Consider the following 21519-nt stretch of genomic DNA (forward strand, 5'->3'; position numbering starts at 1 on the left):
TAATTCTATTTCCTTTCTGAGTGTTCTCTTTGAAAATATAGACACCCATTGTGAAGGGTGAGCTGTTAAATCATTAACACTTCAGTGTCAATAACTGTCTCAGACACTTTCCTTAGGTGGGGCTCACAGCTCCTAGAGGGTCTTAGAGGGGGGTTAAGGAAAGACCCAAAGGGAGGAAGAGAGGGCATCTGATATGGTCCTTCTATTATCCTGGGACCAAGAGGATAGGGAGGAACCCCTGGTGAGAGCCTTGCCCCGGCTGCAAGTGGTAACCTGCTTCACCCCAGCCTGCAAAAGCATTGACAAAACCCTGATGACCAGTTAACCAGAGAAAGCAGTGTGTGCTGTGTCTGGGAGGACACGGGAAATGCTAAGAAAGACTGATAACGACAGTGTCCCAAAGAGGAAGCTGGGCCCTCTAGCTGGGGGACACTGTTTTTGCTGTTGTTGTGTGTATGGTTTTTTTTTTTTGAGTCTCACTCTTGTTGCTCAGGCTGGAGGGCAGTGGTACGATCTTGGCTCACTGCAACTTCCACCTCCCAGGCTCAGGTAATCCTCCCACCTCAGCCTCCTGAGCAGCTGGGACTACAGGTGCATGCCACCACACCCAGCTAATTTTTGTATTTTTAGTAGAGATGGGGTTTCACCATGTTGGCCAGGCTGATCTCGAACTCCTGACCTCAGGTGATTTGCCCGCCTTGGCTTTCCAAAGTGCTGGGATTACAGGTGTGAGTCACTGCACCTGGACTGTTTCTTTAAAACAGTGTATAAGGCTTATGGGCCCCATCCTCCCCACAGATAAAAATGGTTTAGTCCTCAACATTTAAAGTTGGGAGATTTCACATAAAAACCTGGATTTCTGGCTTTTCCTATAAAAAGAATAAGGATGAGGATAATGATGATGAGACCAGCATTTTCACATGCTCTTCTAAAGCTGACAGGGAGCGGCTCTGCTGGGAGGGGACGCGCACCTTCCAGTTCTCCACAGTCCCTAGAAGGCCCACTTGCTGCACTTATGTTCCTGGCCTGGCTCCTGAAACCATCTGAGGTTGCGACTCTGCTTTCAAATACTACTACTAATTAAAATGATAATAAAAGTAATGAAAATATCAGTAACACTATCAGCCATTTTGTCAGAGGCGTTTGAACCAGAGTGACTCCATCATTAATGGGGGCTGGGTAAAATAAGACCCACCGGGCTGCACTCCCAGGAGGTTAGGCATTCTAAGTCACAGGATGAGATAGGAGGTCGGCACAAGGTACAGGTCACAAAGACCTTGCCGATAAAACAGGTGATGGTAAAGAAGCCAGCCAAAACCCACCAAAACCAAGATGGCCACAAAAGTGACCTCTGGTCATCTTCACTGCTCATTATATGGTAATTATAATGCATTATCATGATGAAAGACACTCTCACCAGCGCCATGGCAGTTTACAAATGCCATGGCAATGTCAGGGGGTTACCCTATATGGCCGAAAAGGGGTAGGAATCCTCAGTTCCTGGAATTGCCCACCCCTTTCCCAGAAAACTAATGAATAATCCCCCCCTTGTTTAGCACATAAACAAGAAATAACCATAAAAATGGGCAACCAGCGGCCCTCAGGGCCTTTTGCTTATGGAGTAAACATTCTTTTGTTTCTTCACTTCTCCAATAAATTTGCTTTCACTTTATTCAATGAATTCGCCTCAAATTCTTTCTTTTGCGAGGTCCAAGAACCCTCTCTTGGGGCCTGCATCAGGACCCCTTTCTGGTAACAATTTAATGCTACTTCAAGCCAGACATTGTGCTAGTAATATTACTGACAAATTAACTCTAATTCTCAAAAAACAATGGTGTTTATATTTTCATATTAGCAAGAAAAAAACCAAAGGACAAGGGAATTTCGTAGGCACACACTCCTTTTTGTATTGGTATTAGAATATTGCCACTGTAGATTTTCTTGGGTATTTATTTTGTATGTATTCTCATTTCAATAGAGACACAGCTAAAAATGAATAGCACTGCATTCATTTTCAACACAGGCAACAATCTGGCTCGGTTTGTAGCACCAAAATTGCACCCAAGACTGTCCTGCTTGTCCTCACCTCTGTTCAGCTCATGATTCTGAGCAACACCGCTACAATCTCCCCTGTTCTACCCATGAGGTAATTGGCTTTCTGTTTAGCTACATGAGACTTCTTTTCTAGACAAATACTCATGGCTCCCTATTGTTTCGCTAATTCATTAAGACCTATGTTGTATTTCAAATTACCAAGTGCATTTTTGCCAACTGGAAAAATAAACAAAAACAAGAAGGTGTTTTGATTCTTGCCCAGTTATTAACAATTCAAGTCCACATATGCTGCTGCTTCTCTGACTATGAGGAGTGAGCCCTAGGGAGGCATAGAGGAAGCCTCTGAGGGTGACTAATGGGCTTTCTTTTGGATACAGAAATGATGCTATTGCTTTCAATTATTTGGAGTTCTTACCTCCCTCCCCAGTAGAGATAGATTTCCATGGTCCTACTACACTGTCCCTTCTGGTACTCTAGATCGGGGTCCCCAATTCCCTGGCCAAGGACCGGTACTGTCTGTGGCCTGTTAGAAAGCGGGCCACACAGCAGAAGGTGAGCAGCGGGCAAGCCAGCATGACCACCTGAGCTCCGCCTCCTGTCAGCTCAGTGGCAGCATTAGATTCTCATAGGAGTGTGAACCCTATTGTGAACTGCGCATGTCAGGGATCTAGGTTGCGTGTTCCTTATGAGACTCTAACTAACGCCTGATGATCTGAGGTGGGACAGTTTCATCCTAAAAACCTCTGCCCCACCCCCCCACTCCCCCACCACCCACTGGTGGAAAAATTGTCTTCCACAAAACTGGTCCCTGGTGCCAAAAATGTTGGGGACTGTGGCTCTAGGTAACCAAAGGCACGCATTTCCTTCATCCCTATCCTTTCTTTCAAGGAAGAAAGAAATGTGGGAGACAATGGGCCTATTTTCTCATCCCATTAAATTAGTTTGGCAGAAATTAATTTGATCATATATTGTGTGTTTAATTAAAAAAAAAATCCCAATGACACATCTTTTAATGCCCCTGTTGGTGAAGAAAGCAAAATTCTATACAATATTTGAAGAAGTTTGTTCTGAGTCAAATGTGAGGCCCATGACCCGTGACACAGCCTCAGGAGGTCCTGAGAACATGTGTCCAAGGTGGTTGGGTTACAGCTTAGTTTTATACATTTTAAGGAGACAAAAGTTACAGACAAAGACATAAATCAACACATGTGAGGTATACATTGGTTCAGCCCAGAAAGGCAGGACATCTGGAAGCAGGGTATTTCCAGGTCATAAGTAGATTCAAAGATTTTCTGACTGGTGATTGGTTGAAAGAGTTAAGCTTTGCCTGAAGAGCTGAGTCAGCATAAAGCAATGCTTGAGTCAAGATAAGGGGGATTGTGGAACCCCAGGTTTTTGTTATATAAAGTCTCTAAGTAAGCTTCAGAGAGAATAGATGGTATATGTCTCTTACTGGGCCTTGAAAGGTATCAGACTCTCCAAAAAAGTCCTGGTAAGGGAAGGAGATTCTCTAGAGAATGCAAATTTTCCCCGCAAGAGATGGCTTTGTGGAGCTATTCCAAAATATGTCAAAGAAATATATTTGGGGGTAAAATACTTTGATTTCCTCTAGGGCCTGTTATCTGTCATGTGATGCTACACCAGCATCAGGTTGGAACTTGGTATCATGTTGCTACAAAGAATCTGTTTTGTCACTCTTATAATCTCTTTGTGAATGTTTGTGCTAGTCAGTCATGTGCCTGAACTCCAAAAGGAGGAGGGTATAGCAAAGGATATCTGACCTCCCTTCCCATCATGGCCTTAACTAGTTTTTTGAGGGTTTGTTTTTGGGTTTGTTTGTCTGTTTGTTTGTTTTTTGAGACAGAGTCTCACTCTGTCCCCCAGGCTGGAGTGCAGTGGTGCGATCTCAGCTCGCTGCAACCTCTGCCTCCCGAGCTGAAGCGATTCTCCCACTTCAGCCTCCCGAATAGCTGGGACTACAGGTGTGAGGCACACGCTAAACTAATTTTTGTATTTTTAGTAGAGACGGGGTTTCACCATGTTGACCAGGCTGGTCTCGAACTCCTGACCTCAAGTGATCCACCCTCCTCAGCCTCCCAAAGTGCTGGGACTACAGGCATGAGCCACTGCACCCAAGTTGTTTTTTTTGTTGTTGTTGTTGTTGTTTAATATATATTTTTTTACTAACAAAGTTCAGTCTCTGGAGAGACTGTAAAAAATTGCCAGTGCTGACTATATTTCAACTCATCATGTCAGGGTACTGAGAAGAGTTTTCCATTAGCAATAATCACACCTCAGGTAAACCTCATTGGCTGCCATTGCGCAAAGCTTCCTCGGGTTTTCTTTGGGATCTTCTTGGCCAAGGGGGGATCCATTCAGTGGTTACGGGTGCTTAGAATTTTATTTTTGGTTTACTCCCACAAACTTTGTAATGTTCCTTCCTTCCTTCCCCTTTGTTTATTTATTTCAGTAACTTTCTTTTTTTTCCTCTCTCTCTCCTTTCTTTTTTCTTTTTTTAGACAGAGTCTCACTCTGTCATCCAGGCTGGAGTTCAGTGGCATGATCTCAGCTCACTGCAACCTCTGCCTCCCGGGTTCAAGACATTTTCATGCCTCAGCCTCCTGAGTAGCTGGGATTACAAGCATGCGCCACCACGCCTAGCTACTTTTTTGTATTTTTTAGTAGGGATGGGGTTTTGGTATGTTGGCCAGGCTGATCTTGAACTCCTGGCCTCAAGTGATCCTCCTGCCTTGGCCTTCCAAAGTCCTAGTAATTCTCTTTTTATCAGTTTTAATTCTTATTGAAGTTATCTATAATCATAAGAGTCAAATCCAAGGCTTGTTACAAAAATTAGCAGATCTCTCTCACTCTATTTCCTGATCTCTAAATAGAACCACTTTCAAATCTCTAAATAATTTTATACTATATTCTATAATTTTTCAGTTTCAGGTGTATGTTGTCAACTTCTTGCAATGGAAAATAAGGCCTTAACTTTCTCTCTCGCTCTCTCTCTCGCTGTCTCTATTGCTCTCTCTCTCACATACACACATTCACACTTTCTGATTTCCTGTCTTCCTGAAACAATTACATAAGCTTTGGTTAGACACATATTCAGTGTTGTATTGGTCAAGTCTAATCAGGAGTTAGAAACCACAAAGTAATTGGTACATAGAAAGTTTAATATAAAGAGTTATTAACTACAGTATAGGATTATCTATCAAGGGGGAAAAAGAACTGTAAAGAATGCCTAGAGGTGGGCAAGTATGAGAGACCAGAGTACGCCTCCCCAGAGTACAAGGGATTGCTGAAGACACTTAAGAAGAAACAAACGCACCAGAGCGCTCTGCCCTCCGTTGGGGCTTGGAAAACAATGCCCTGCAGTATGGCACTTTGGTAGGCTGAGCACTTTGATCTAAAGGAGACTGGAAGGCTCCAGAAGCAAGTTCTCTCTGATCTTTTCTGTTCTATCGCTCCTCCCTCTTTTTTCCCCCAAAGCAAGTCATGGACACCAGAATTCCACGTCCCCAAGGCTGGTTATTAGAAACTGATCCCCTCTTCGCCAAAGTAAGCCTTAAAACGAGACATATCACTCTTATCTTCCCCATCTTTCTGTGTAGGAGCTGGCCATAAAGACATTCTCCGGCCTGCCTTGCCTAATAGTTGGTCATAAGACTCCCATTCCAGAGGGATCCTGCCCTATCCCCAGAGCAAGGAATGCTGCACAGAGAAGCCAAGAAGAATCTGAACATACAGGCTTTGCTGGGTCTCCCCACTCAATCCATTATCATTGGATCATATCGTTGTTGTCCAGTCACATTTCTACATGCCTGTCCATTTTTTATTTGACTTAAGCATAAAAATAGACAATTTTCCCTGGGTCTTTAGGACTTTATTTCTGAAGTTTCCCGTGTCATGTAAAACTTTGATTAAATAAGTTGTGTTATGCTTTTCTCCTGTGAACCTGTCTTTGTTATAGGAGTTGTTGGCCATGACCCTTATGATGGGTGAGGAAAGGGATCACACCTTTTCTGCCCCTGCATTCTCCTCTATTTGCCTAAAAGAAGAATATAGAACTATAAAGAAAAAGGGCATCTGTATGAGTCAGGGTTCTCCAGGAGGACAGAACTAATAGGATATATGTGTATATAAAAGAGAGTTTACTATGGAGGATTGGCTCACACAATTACAAGGCAAAGTCCTACAAGAGGCCATTTGCAAGCTGGGGAGAAGGAGAAGCCGGTAGTGGCTCAGTCCAAGTCCGAAAGCCTTGGAACCAGGGAAGCCGACAGTGCAGCCTTCAGTCTGCGGTTGAAGGCCTGGGAGACCCTGGGAAGCTGCTGGTGCAAGACCCAGAGTCCAAAGGCCAAAGAATCTGGCGTCTGATGTCCAAGGGCAGGAAGAGCAGAAGCAAGCACCCAATGGTGGGAAGAAGAAAGAGAGCCAGAGGACTTAGCAAGCAAAGTTACCCCACCTTCTTCACCTGCTTTGTTCTGGCTGTGCTGGCTGTCATTGGATGGTGTCCACCCACACTGAGGGTGAGTCTTCCTCTCCCAGTCCACTGACTCACATGTCAATCTCCCCAACACCCTCACAGACACACCAGAAACAATACCAGCCACCTAGCATTCCCCAATCCAATCAAGTTGGCACCTGATATTAACCATCACAGTATCCTTCCTTGCTCTCTGAAGGTTACCAGTGGGCCAGATGTGGTGGCTCATGCTTGGAATCACAGCACTTTGGGAGGCTGAGGCTGGTGGATCACCTGAGGTCAGGAATTTGAGATCAGCTTGGTCAACATGGTGAAACCCTGTTCCTACTAAAAATATACACACACAAAAAAAATTAGCCCGGCATGGTGGCAGGCCCTTGCAGTCCCAGCCACTTGGGAGGCTTAGGCAGGAGAATCGCTTGAGCCCGGGAGGCAGAGGTTGTAGTGAGCCGAGATCGTGCCACTGCACTCCAATTGCACTCCAGCCTGGGTGACAGAGCGAGACTCCATCTCAAAAAAATAAAAATAAATAAATAAAGGGGCTGGGGGCAGTGGCTCACGCCTGTAATCCTAGCACTTTGGGAGGCCAAGGTGGGCAGATCACTTGAAGTCAGGAGTTCAAAACCAGCCTGGCCAACATAGTGAAACCTCGTCTCTACTAAAATTACAAAAATTAGCTGGGTGTGGTGGTGGACACCTGTAATCCCAGCTACTTGGGAGGCTGAGACAGCCGAATCACTTGAACCGGGAGGCAGAGTTTGCAGTGAGTCGAGATCGCGCCACTGCACTCCAGCCTGGGCTACTTAGCAAGACTCAGTCTCAAAAATAAATAAATAAAACAAATAAATAAAAATAAAGGTTACCACTGAAGAAAGCTTTAAACTGTCTCGGCCTGGAGATGAAGCCAGAGGAATTTATATGAACAAGCTTTACTAACCAGCCTTTATCTGCCAATTCTTTGCCTTTCCTCAAGTTGCTGCCTGTAGCAACTCAAAATCCTTTTCCTTTGTCCTGTCACTTCTCTAAAAGTGTACTGTTCTTTGTTAAAGATGCTAGCTAAGCTGGAATTCCAAGCCACCACTTTGAGAACTACTCATTCTCTGTGTATCTCCCATGTATTATGAAGTATATATGTGAATAAACTTCTGTTTGCTTTTCTTTTGTTAATTTGCCTTCTGTAACAGAAGTCTGTTTCTACTACAAACCTCTGGAGGTTCTTTTCCCCCACACAAGGATACTCACGGGAGGAACGTCCCTCCCTGAGGCTGAGATGGCACAGAAGTTTTCTGGATTGCTCCAGGCCAGAGCTAGGTCACAGCCACTGGACAAGAAGAAAACATCACTCCGAGGTAGAGATGTGTAGAAAACCATGGCCAGGACTGGCAAGCAGAAAACACCTCTCTGGAAGGCTGGCAGGCCAAGGCTGGGAAGCCAACTGAAGCACCCGCATGATTCACTGGGGATCATTCCTGGGAAGGCTGCGGGAACCCTGTGGGAAGTTATCCATCCGGTGCCGCTGGATCCTAATGGAGCTGTCACTGGATCTTTGGTTGCCGCGTTGGGGGGTGTGGGGAGAGGATCGAAAAGCAGCAAAACCATGGATAGTGGAAGCGACCGCCTTCCTCCTTCAGCGTCCCTCCAACGCCCTCTACTGACGATGCTTTTAACATCATGCCAGCTACAAAGGAGAAATAGTCAAAGGACCCCGAATTTCACAGGTCAGATGGTGCAGTGTGAATCTGGAGAGGCAGTAAATTAATAATTGGCATAAGTGTTTACCTTTTATGAATCTATTAATGTTATTGACAGCTGAGTCATGTAACATATTACGATTACTTCTCCTTCCCTACTTTTTTGTTTTTTCTCGGATTAATCATTGTCTTTGTGGTTTTTGTTTATTTAATTATCACCAATCCCCAAACTCTCCCTAATTATGTAAATCTCCTCTCCCACAGGGGAACAATAGTCTCAGTCCTCATTCTGGCAACATTTGGGTCCTGGATCATGAGGCAGGTGAGGGACACATGGCAGCGGAGACCATCATCATTATTTGAGGAAGTTTATGCATCTTCAGCAGGATCCCCCACTGTGGTCTTGTGACCAATTCACAGAGGCCACTGGCTTGGGGTCTTTCTTCTACCCTCTCCTTTCATCTCCCTAAGGGTGTTCTTACACATGTCCTGCCCACTCCTTCATCAACCTACTCCTCTCCTGGCTTCTCATCATTACATTCATTTATTTATTTATTTATTTATTTATGAGATGGAGTCTTGCTCTGTCACCCAGACTGGAGTGGAGTGGCATGATTTTGGCTCACTGCAACCTTCATCTCCCAGGTTCAAGCAATTCTTCTGCCTCAGCCTCCCCAGTAGCTGGGACTACAGGTGTGTGCCACCATGCCCAGCTAATTTGTGTGTGTGTGTGTGTGTATTTTCACCATGTTGACCAGCCTGGTCTCGAACTCCTGACCTCAGGTGATCTGCCTGTCTCAGCCTCCCAAAGTGCTGGGATTACAAGTGTGAGCCACTGCACCTGAAGCATAAGTTTTTTAAAATTCAACTCTCTAAGTAGGTTTCTTCCATGGGTAGAATATTTTTCCTCATTTGTTTTGAAGATCAAATAACTTTAGGATTCAAAAGAATGTGAAAGTCTTAGTACACACTCAGATGAGTTGATCTTAAATTGCTATTCATGGAAAGCTTTTCAAGCCTGAAATATTAAGGAAACTACTGTTTCCTTAAAAAAAAAAAAAAAAAAGCTGGCTTTAATTGTTGGTCTTTACTGAATGAATGGATTTTCCAGATAGACAAAAAATAGTTTTCTATAACTAGCACAGAAAGGGAAGAAATAAAGTAAATTACAACAGGCCAGCATTCAGATGATGGCAAATCCAAGGCTCTAGTCTTTGGTTGGAGGCTTAAGTGCTTAGAACCTATTAGAAGTTGTATTTGAAGAATAAAATGGTAACCAAAATAGTTTAAGTGGGTAAAAAAGGAGTCAGACCTCATCTGAAATTGGATTTCAGAATGGTTAAATTTGGATGTAAAATAAAACAAATATACGAGAATTTAAGAAGTATATGTACATATTTATAAATCTTAGATGAGGGAAGTCTTACTAAGCTAAACATATTGAAGCCAAAAAGGCATCAAAAGATTGACATAGCCTGGGCAACATGGCAAGACCCTGTCTCTACAAAAAAAAAATTAAAAAATTAGCTGGGCGTGGCAGCCTGTGTCTGTGGTCCCAGCTACTCAGGAGACTAAAGCAGGAGGATTGCTTGAGTCCAGGAGGTTGAGGTTGCAGTGAGCCATGATCTCACTACTGCACTTCAGGCTGGGTGACAGAGTGAGACCCTGTTCCAGAGAATAAATGAATTAAAACAAAAGATTGACAGATTTGAGCACACAAACATCCAACATCTTCCATAAAACCTATTTATGGACTAAATGTTTGTGTTCCCACAAAATTCACATGTTGAAGGCTTTACCCACAATGTGATGGTATTTGGAGTTGGGTCCTTTGGGAGGTAATTAGAGTTACATGAGGTCATGAGGGTGGGGCCCTCATAATAGGATTAGTGTCTTTATAAGCAGAGATACCAGAGGGCTCTTTCTCTCTCTCTCTCTGTCTCTCTCTCTCTCTCGCATGTGAGGACACAGTGAGAAGGCAGCTATGTTCAAGCCAGAAAGAGAGCCCTCACTAGAAACTAACAATACTTGCATGCTAATCTCAGATTTCCAGCCTCCAAGACTGTGAGAAAATAAATTTCTGTTGTGTGAGCCATCCAGTCTATAGTATTTTATTATGGCAGCTGGAACAGAGTAGTACATAGTAGCCTAAGGAAAGTTTAAAAACTAGAAGTGTGGAAAAAAGAATTTGCAACTTATGTAATTGGCTACATGTTTACAACTCCAAAATATGTAAAAATTTTAAAACAAATCAGCTAGAAAAATACAAATATCCCAATAGAAAAATGAGCAAAGGACACAGAGATATCATTTATGAAATAACTACAAATTAACAACAAACAAAAGAAAATGTGTTCTATATCATTACGGTGATGGCAGGAATAGCCCTTGAAAGATGCTCATATCCTAATCTCCAAAACTGTGAATATGTTACCTTACATGGCAAAGGAACTTTGCAGGTGTGATTAAGTTAAGGATTTTGAGATGAGAGGATTATCTTAGATTGTCCAGGTTGGCCCAGTGTAATCACAAGGGTCCTTATAAGTGAAACAGAAAGTCAGGAGAGTCCAAGTCAAAGAAAGAGATGTGATGAAGGAAGCAGAGATTGGAGTGCTGTGCTCTGAAGACGGAGAAAGGGGCCACAAGCCAAGGCATGCTGGTAGCCTCTAGAAGCTGGAAAAGGCAGGGGAAATGAATTCTCCTCCAGAGCTTCTAGAAAGGAATACAGCCCTGCCAGCATGTTGACTTTAGCCCTTTAAGACTCATTTTGGACTTCTGACCTGCAGATCTATAAGATAATAAATTTGTGTTGTTTTAAGTCATTAACTTTGAGGTAGTTTGTACAGCAGCAATAGGATACTAATACAATCACTAGTCAAGGACATCTAAATTAAAGGAATGATATGCATGCTTTTAAATCAGTATAAATGAAAACTATTGGTGTGGCAGAATATAGGCACATACACTTTGGGTAGAAATGTAAATAAGTATGCCCTTTCTTGGTGCGCAATGGTATTTATCAACCTGTATCAGATCTTTAAATGGGCATCTTTTACCTAACAACTTTTTCTTTGACTATATTCTAAGCACCCAATTTCCAGTTGCATTTAGTAATGAAACTCTTCCTTCACACAAAATCAAGCAGAGGGAAGTGCATCCACAATTGCCAAAGCAGTGTTAGGGGATGCAGCCCTGAAGCCTGGCAGAAGTCAGGCAGAAGAAGCCTGAAGCCACTTCACCCCTGCAGAAGTCCCTCAGGCATTTCCGGGGCTCCATGGAACACACTTGGAGAATCACTGTCTTGGGGGAATAACTGGACAAGCAAACAAAAACTCCATACAAGGATGTTTATCACAACACTGTTTCCATTGCAAAAAAATTAGAAATCACCTATATGCCTCCCAAGAAAAGTGACTTGTTAGGAAAAAATGCTCAGTATCACTAATCATCAGGAAATACAAAACTACAACGGGATATCGCCTCACCCCTGTTAAAATGGCTATTATCGAAAAGATGAAAGATCAAAACTGTTGGACTAGGATATGGAGAAAAGGGAACCCTTGTACACTATTGGTGGGAATGTAAATTGCTATAGTCACTATGGAAAATAGTACGGAGGTTCCTCAAAAATTAAAAATGGAACTACCATATGATCCAGCAATCCCACTACTGGGTATAGATCCAAAAGAAATAAATGAGTATGTCAAAGACATATCTGCACTCCCATCTTTGTTGCAGCACTATTCACAATAACCAAGATACAGAATCAATTTAAGTATCCCTCCACAGACGAATGAAGAAACAAACACAGATATGCAGACACACACACACACACACACCACACCACACACAATGTAATACTAATCAGTTTTTAAAAAGAAGGACATTTTTTTTTTGACAACATGGATGAACCTGAAGGATGTGCTAAGTGAAAAGAAGCCAGGCACAGAAAAATAAATATCTCACGATCTCACCTACATGTGGAATCTAAAACAGTGGCACTCATTGAAGCTGAGAGTGGAATGGTGGTTGCCAGGGGCTGTGGGGTGGGGAATGGGGAGGTGTTGGTGAAAGGGTCCAAAGTTTCGGTTAAGAGAAATAAGTTTAGGGGATCTATTGCATAATGTGATGACTATAGTTAATAATGTATACTTGAAAGTTGCTAAGAGATTTTTATGATCTCAAAACAAAAAATGGTATGTGAGGTGATGAATATGTCAATTAGCTTAATTTAATAATTTCACAAAGTGTATATATATATGTATCAAAGCATCACATTGTACCAAAAATATATACAATTATTTATTTATTTTTATTTTATATATTTTTTTTATTTATTCTTTGAGACGAAGTCTCATTCTCTCCCCCAGGCTGGAATGCAGTGGTGTGATCTCAGCTCGCTGCAACCTCCACCTCCCAGATTCAAGTGATTCTCCTGCCTCAGCCTCCCAAGTAGTTGGGATTAAAAGCGCCTGCCACCATGCCGGGCTAATTTTTATATTTTTAGTAAAGACAGGATTTCGCCATGTTGGCAAGCTGGTCTCGAACTCCTGACCTCAGGTGATCTGTTTGCCTCAGCCTCCCAAAGTGCTGGGATTACAGGTGCCAGCCACCACACCTGGTCAATATATACAATTTTTATTTGTCAACTATATGTTAATAAAAAAGTTTAAAAAGTGAATTGTGGCCAGGCACGGTGGCTCATGCTTATAATCCCAGCACTTCAGGAGGCTGAGGTGGGTGGATCACCTGAGGTCAGGAGTTTGAGAACAGCCTGCCCAACATGGTGAAACCCTGTCTCTACTAAAAATACAAAAATTAGCCAGGGGTGTTGGCAGATGCCTATAATCCCAGCTACTAGGGAGGTTGAGGCAGGAGAATTGCTTGAACCCGGGAGGTGGAGGTTGCAGTGAGCCGAAATTGCACCATTGCATTCCAGCCTGGGCAACAAGAGTGAAACTCCATCTAAAAAAAAATTAAGTGACTTGTTATGATTTATTCATAAAATAGAATACTATGCAGCCATTAAAAATGATGAAATATATCAATATTGACATAGGAAGAGTTATGCAATTTATTGGGAGGGAAAATAGGTTATAAAACATGTTGGCATGGTAGGATTCATTTCTGAAATATACATACAAATGTGTATAAAGTATAAAGACACATAAAGAGATATGGATTGAAGCATTAACAGTAATCATCTTTGGGTGGTGGAATTAAGTTGAGCTTTACTTTTTTTTTTTTTTTTTTGAGATGAAGTCTCGCTCTGTCACCCAGGCTGGAGTGCAGTGGCACCATCTCAGCTCACTGCAACCTCTGCCTCTCGGGTTCAAGCGATTCTCCTGCCTCAGCCTCCTGAGTAGCTGGGACTACAGGTGCATGCCACCACACCCGGTTAATTTTTTGTATTTTTAGTAGAGATGGGGTTTCACCATGTTAGCCAGGATGGTCTCAATCTCTTGACCTTGTGATCTGCCTGCCTCGGCCTCCTAAAGTGCTGGGATTACAGGCGTGAGGCACCGTGCCCGGCCTTTACTTTCTTCTTTACTTCTTTGTGTATTTTCTATATTTAAAAAAAAGTCTGTATTGTATATTCAGAAAAAAAGCTGGTTATACTATGAATAATGAATGAACAAAAAAGGAATAAATGGTGTGTGTGTGTGTGTGCATGCACAAGTGCATGCATGTAAGGGAGAAAGAAAGAACAGAAAGGGAGTCAGAAATTTATCTTCATGAGCTTAGGTAGCTAATGGAGTGAGATATAAACGTATTTTATGTGACAAGGTGTGAGCAAAGCATTAATGTTGGATATCTTCCATTTGCCCCTCTAGCTCCACTTTCTCCCCTTCTTATCTGCTCTGCTCTGCTCTTGGTGAGGCTGGCCCGTGTGGACACCATCAACATCTCCCTTGCCTCTTGGCTTCTCGTTGGGTTTCCCATGGAGATGCACCAGGAGAGATTAGAGGGTGGGGATGGGATATACTACCCAAGCTCCCTCCCCACGTCAATGCCAAGGGTGCACTTTGGGCTGCACATGACATCCTTCTAGCAAAGTCCACAGCTCCTATCTGGAGGACCTGTCCCTGAAGCATCCTCTCTGGCTTCCCCGCTCTCCCTTTTCAGGTCTAATGGTGAAGTTTCTTGCTTTGGTTAACCTCAGTGTACAGCATGATCCCTTGATAGTTTTGGTAACGCCTACCTATTGTAAATTACCTATCTTGAGCCTGTCATCTGTTTTCAACTGGAATCCTTACTATTAGGTTGATGCAAAAGTAATTGTGATTTTTGCCATTGAAAGTAATGAAAAAACCCACAATTATTTTGGCACTAGCCTAATAATACACAAGGGGTATGTGTGTGTATGTGTGTGTGTGTGTGTGTAAACAACTATAAAGGTGGATGGTTTTCTTCAAATACCTTACAGTCTTTTTTTTTTTTTTTTTGAGATGGAGTCTCACTCTGTCACCAGGCTGGAGTGCAGTGGCATGATCTCAGCTCACTGCAACCTCCACCTCCCAGGTTCAACCTATTCTCCTGCCTCAGCCTCCCAAGTAGCTGGGATTACAGGTGCATGCCACCACGCCCAGATAATTTTTTGTATTTTTAGTAGAGGCGAGGTTTCACCATGTTGGCCAGGATGGTCTCGATCTCCTGACCTTGTGATCCACCCACCTCGGCCTCCCCAAGTCTTGGGATTACAGGCGTAAGCCACCATGTCCAGCTGTATCTTACAGTCTTATTTAAATGTCCCATTTTTCTCCCATAAGTATGTGCCAGGTATGTATCATACATCTCAGTCCACAAAAACAGGCACTAAAAAATAATATTTTCATCATTTTCTGTAGCTCACTATTCCACTGGGGTGGCAAAATGCAGGGTCACTCGGTTTGGGATTTACTCCTCCACCCACTTTCCCCCAGTTTTGTGACTAAGAAATGGGGAGCCTACCTGGTGTCGAGGCGCAGTGGATGGGATGTCATGTCATCTGGTCAGGCAGGCAACTGCCAGGGCACCCCATGCTCAACCCTGTGCTCAGTGAGCAATTCAAGAGCTTCTGTTTCCTTCTCCCGCTACTATGCTACCCATGGGCACTCAGGGATGGCTCTGCTGTTCCTGTGTGATTCTTCGGTGTAGGAAGCTCTGGGAGGCTGCCTAAGCCCCATCTGGCAGGTGATATGATACAGCCACTTCTTCATTAGGGTCTTGCAACTTCCTCCGGGATCTACAGGAAAACACAAGTTTCATCACTGCTCACACCCTCATGTTCCACACCCTACTTGGGCATCTTATGGTCTTCCCAGGGCTTAGCTTGTGGTATGGGGACAAGACCACTTTCTCTGGAACCCACCAATGCCCACACTAAATTGTTGCCCTTGCAGCTCTCATTGTTTTCCCCCTACCCAGGAAAATTTATTTTCCAGACTGTGTTTCGGGAAGCTTTCTCATTATGTATTCTCCTGAATATTTGGTTTAGTTAGTTAAAAGATGTAAAAATGTTCCCTAAATCGATATATTCATTCAATGCATTCACCAATGTATTGAAAATCCCAGCATGTTCTTTGGGAACATTCATAAGCTGATTCTAAAATGTATATAGAAATGTAAGAGGCCAACAATACTACAGACAATATTAAAGAAGAAGCAAGTTGGAAGACAATCTATCAGATAAAAAGATTTATTATAAAGCTACAATAATTAAGACAGAATGTAATGGTACAAGAATAGGCAAGTAGACCAACGAAACAAAATAGAGAGTCAAAGAACAGACCCTCACATTAATGGACACTTGATTTATGACAAAAGTTGCATGCTCAGCCATAGGAGAAAGGACAATCTTCTTAATAAGTGGTTCTGGGTCAACGGGATATCCATAAACACACACCAGTTTCAAGTGGACTACAGATCTAAATGTGAAAGGCCAAAGAATAAGTTTCTTGATATCACAGCAGAAAATCCTAATGACCATAAATTAACTCTTTTAAAATTTTGAGACAGTCGGCCGGGCGCAGTGGCTCACGCCTGTAATCCCAGCACTTTGGGAGGCCAAGGCGGGTGGATCACCTGAGGTCAGGAGTTCAAGACCAGCCTGGCCAACATGGTGAAACCCCCGTCTCTACTAAAAATACAAAAATTAGCCAGGTGTGGTGGCGGGCGCCTGTCATCCCAGCTACTCGGTTGAACCTGGGTTGCGGAGGTTGCAATGAGCTGAGATGGTGCCACTGCACTTCAGCCTGGGCGACAGAGCAAGACTTTGTCTCAAAAAAAAAAAAAAAAAAAAAAAAAAAAAAAATTGAGATAGTCTTGTTCTGTCATGCATGGCTTGCTGCAGCCTCAACCTTCCATGCTCAATTGATCTTCCCATCTCAGCCTCCTGAGTAGTTGGGATTACAGGTGTGTGCCACCACATCTGGCTAATTTTTTAAAAGTTTTTTGTAGAGACTGGTCTTACTACGTTGCCCAAGCTGATCTCCAACTCCTGGGCTCAAGCGATCCTCCCACCTCAGACTCCCAAGGTGCTGGGATTATAGGTGTGAGCCACCAGGCCCAGCAAAATTAAGCAATTTTTAATTGGGCTGCTTTAAAATTAGCAAGTTTTTTTTTTAATCATGAAAACATACCACTGAAAGACTGAAAAAGCAAGAATGAGAAAAAATATTTGTAGCACATAAGAAGGACTCATATCTAGAATATATAAAGAATTACTACAGAGCGATTAGAACACAACAGCCAGTCCAACAGAAAAATAGGCAAGAAATTTGACAAGCCATCTTACAAGAGAAGATATCTAAATACTTGGAAAGCAAGAGAAAAGGTGCTTGGCCAGGTACGGTAGCTCACACCTGTTATCCCAGCACTTTGGGAGGCTGAGGCAGGAGGATCGCTTGAGCCCAGGAAGTCAAGCCTGCAGTGAGCTATGATCATGCCACTGCACTCCAGCCTGGTGACAGAGCAAGACTTTGTCTCTACGTATAAAAAAGAAAAGAAAAGGAAAGGTGCCCAATCTCATTATACCTGGAAAATGCAACTAAAACTACAACACAGGCCAGGCATGGTGGCTCACACCTGTAATCCCAGCAATTTGGGAGGCTGAGGTGGGCAGATCACCTGAGGTCAGGAGTTGGAGACCAGCCTGGTCAATATGGTGAAACCCTGTCTCTACTAAAAATACAAAAATTAGCCAGGCATGGTGGCGCATGCCTGTAATCCCAGCTACTCGGGAGACTGAGGCAGGAGAACTGCTTGAACCCAGGAGGGGGAGTTTGCAGTGAGCCGAGATTGTGCCACTGCACTCCAGCTTGGGCAACAGAGCAAGACCCAGTCTCAAAATAAATAAATAAATAAATAATTAATTAAGATTGCAAGTACTATGTGTTGGTGGGATGTAGAACAATTGCAGCCCTCACACTCTGCTGGTGAACGTGTAAATTAGCATAGCCTCTTTGGAAAAGAGTTGGTCAGAATCAACTAAAGCTGAACAAACATCCTGTCACCCAGCAATTCCATCCCTAGTTATACCCTCTAAGAAATGAACACATATGTACAAAAGACAGAGCTTCATGACATTATTCTTAATGGCTGCAAACTAGAAACAACTCAAATGGCTATCAAGAGTTGAATAGATGAATTAATGCATCGTATAGTCACATAAAGGAATTTTATACACCAATGAAAATGAACTATTGTCACATGCAACAACATGGATGAATCTATAGATATAATGTGAAGCAAAAGAAGACAAGCACAACGGGATACATATTGGATAACAAAACAATAAGAACTTGGCCAGGCGTGGTGGCTCATGCCAGTAATTCCAGCACTTTGGGAGGCCGAGGCGGCCAGATTGCTTGAGATCAGGAGTTCAAAACTGGCCTGGATAACATAGCAAAACCCTATCTGTCAAAAAATACAAAAATTAGCCAGGTGTGGTGGCATGCGCCTGTAGTCCCAGCTACCCTGGAGGCTGAAGTGGGAGGATTGCTTGAGCCTGGGAGGTTGAGGTTGCAGTGAGCTGTGATTGTACCACTGCACTCCAGCCTGGACAACAGAGTGAGACCCTGTCTCAAAAAAAAGAGGAGAAGGAGAAGAAGAAGAACTACACCCCTGCAGCACGGGAAGTCAGGATAGTGCTAGGTGCTGGGCAGGGAGAGAAGGAGGGGAGTGATTGGATGAGGAGTGGGAGGGCTGTAATGTCCAAAACTCACTGCTGGTGACAGAGGTGGGCTTAGTTTGTGATGACCTCACACTTAACCACTTGTAATACGATTTCTGCACTTCTCTGAAGCTATGTTATATACTTTAAAAAGAGTCTATTTACAAACAATATACATTTGGTTTATGTTGTAAGTCCTTTATGTTCCCTGAAGGATCAAGCTTTTGGAAACTCAAAAGCCAGGGTGGCACTCCCTTTTCCCTGCCACTTTTTTCTCCTCTGAAGTCATGAACCCCAAACAGCTTTCCTGACTGATGGGGTTGGGGGAGGCAAATAGAAAAGAAGATAGCAACGTGAGTGAGGAAATGCAGCGGGGGCTCTCTGGTTAATTTTTAAAGGCTATTCTCCTATTCAATCACCTGTAGGACCAGTTTGTAATAATTACGAAATTGGAGTGGAAAATTGTAAATTTTTTTACATTAAAAAAGTTCCGAATCATACATGACAGGTGAATGTGTAGAAGAGGTGTTTTTGTTTGTTTGTTGGTTGGTTGGTTGTTTTGTTGGTTTTTGAGACAGGGTCTCATTTTGTCACCCAGGCTGGAGTGCAGGGGTGCCATTACAAATCACTGCTGCCTTGACCTCCTGGGTTCAAGGGATCCTCCTGCCACAGTCTACCAAGTAGCTGAAACCACAGGTGCATGCCACCACACCTGGCTATTAAAAAATTTTTTTTTAGTAGAGACGAGGTCTCATTATGTTGTCCAGGCTAGTCTCAAATTCCTGCGCTCAAGGGATCTGCCCACCTCAGCCTCCCGAAGTGCTGAGATTACAGGCGTGAGCTGCCACGCGCGGTCAAAAAGTTTTTAATAGAGTCATTATATTCTAATTTTCTCTCACACATGCTATATGTAATTGTGTGCATTTAAAACTTTGGAGGAAAACAGTTTTAAGGTAGGTTTATGGTACTTTTTATTAAAGACAATACCGTACTCCTAAAAATGAAAAACCTGCTCATTTTTCTTTCAAAGTAATTTACCCAAAGCCTCCCAATTTGGGTAGGTACAAAAGTTTCACAATTTAGAACTTTTAAAAAGTCGTTTATTTGGCTTGGATGGGCCAGGACTGCAGGTATAATTTCTTGCCACTAGATGTCTCTGAGTTTTAAAGCAGCAGACTCGTGGGTTTTTGTCTATTTATACATACAGATCACCTACCTCCCTGTTAACAGAGTTTCATAATCCTCTTATGTAACGCTGGGTTGTCAGCTACAGTTAATCATCAGTTGGGAGATGGACAGGCAGGGACCCCAAGGACTTCATGCCCTCGAGACAGGGCTGGACGTGTTGAGAAAAGGGTCTGACCAGGTGTGACCAAGCAGAATCCCATGACTCTGAAATGCATCCACGCGGAGGCCAGGGAATGATGGAAAACAAAGAGCTCGCTGCTGCAGCAAGTGACGGCTGGATGCGGAGACCACGGCATCCACTCCTTACAGCTGGGAGCCAGCAGAGGAGCTAGTGGGCCGGGAAAGCCCTCAGTCCTGCGTTTTGCCTTGGCTGGCTGCGGGCGCCACTTAAAACACGCCAGTCATGCCTCTCCCAACCCTACCCCCAACCCTTCCCCCACCCCCGGAACCTAACGGCCGGCAGAAGCCACGAATTCTCCCCGGACTCCTGGAGCACATCCCCAGGGCATCGAATCAGTCTGTTTTCCATGGTGTTTTCGCGTATGTGTCTGTCTGCTAGACTAGACAGAGACGGCCAGAGGGCACAAACCATGTCTTGTTCAGCACCGCATCCAATTATTTTTGTACACAGTAGGCAAGTGTCCGTTGAAACCAATGTGTGATTAGAAAAAGTGTCTGAAAGACTGATGAAATAATCACTGATAAGTTATTGAATCTTAAGAAGTCCTGGCCAGGCGCGGTGGCTCACGCCTGTAATTCCAGCACTTTGGGAGTCCGAGGCCGGCAGATCACCTGAGGTCAGGAGTTCGAGACCAGCCCTGGCCAACATGGTGGAACCCCGTCTCTACTACAAGTACAAAAATTAGCAGGGCGTGGTGCGGGCGTGTAATTGCAGCTACTTGGGAGGCTGAGGCAGGAGAATTGCTTGAACCCGGGAGGTGGAGGTTGCAGAGAGCTGAGATCACACCACTGCACTCCAGCCTAGGTGACAGAGTGAGGTTCCATCTCAAAAAAAAAAAAAAAAATCTTATATCCTCTGATAACAGAAATGGCCTCTCATTAATGGCCCCAAATGGTTATTTGGAGGCTGGTTTATGCAACTCCTTAAATTGTGTGCGTTTCAGTGAAAAAGTGAAGGGGATGAACTCTGGAGTAAAACTGTCTGGGTAAAACCCCAGCTCCAACATTTATCAGCTATGTGACTTTGGGCAAGTGATTTAATCTTTCTCCATCTCAGTTTTGCCTTCTGTAAAATGGGAACAATAATAGTATTTATTTCATGGGTTTGTCATGGGGATTAAATAAGTTAAATACTCATAGCAGGCTTCACACAGCTTCTGGCACATAGTGGTGTCTCAATAGTGGTTCAGAATTAGGGTCCTAACAAGAATGCCTCCAGTTCAAACCCTTGTGTGTAATTGACAAGTTACCTGACCTCTTTAGGCCTCAGTTTCTTCATCTGTAAGTTGGGGGTAACAGTACTCACTTCATAGATTGGTATGGGCAGTAAGTGAGACAGGAAGCTTCCAGTCTGGCCACTGCTGACATTGCCCTAAAGCACTTAGGACATGACATGAACAGCCCGTGGATAGGTCAGGCAGGCGCTCAGGAATCAGTCATCAAATTAACTTTCACAACACTAGCGCCCCCTGACTTTTCTTTAATTCTTTACTTTTGTAGAATTTTAGAAGGCATTTTTATGTTTATTGTTTTACTTGAATCATCAAGCCCACTTTAATCCCAAAGTTGGTTGGTGATTAGTGAAGTAAATGGGTTTCAGTATAGTGAGGCATCAGGCTACGTGGGGAGCCAAGAAGAGGGAAGATGCTTGTGCAGAGGAAAGGAGCGGAGGAAGGAGAGCTTGGGAGGGGCCTGTGAGCTTCATCTAAGCCTCTAAACTTCCTGCCCTTTTATGGTTGGTGGGGTTGTTTTAGGGCTCT

At 43.5% G+C, this 21519-nt stretch overlaps 1 pseudogene; it reads right to left on the reverse strand.

Moving 5' to 3' along the window:
- Positions 1 to 4252: 4252 nt before the first annotated feature.
- On the reverse strand, positions 4253 to 4385 carry LOC129043364 (U4 spliceosomal RNA; annotated as a pseudogene).
- Between the last annotated feature and the right edge of the window lie 17134 nt (positions 4386 to 21519).

Source organism: Pongo pygmaeus, chromosome 7, assembly GCF_028885625.2.
Source record: "Pongo pygmaeus isolate AG05252 chromosome 7, NHGRI_mPonPyg2-v2.0_pri, whole genome shotgun sequence".
NCBI lineage: Eukaryota > Metazoa > Chordata > Mammalia > Primates > Hominidae > Pongo > Pongo pygmaeus.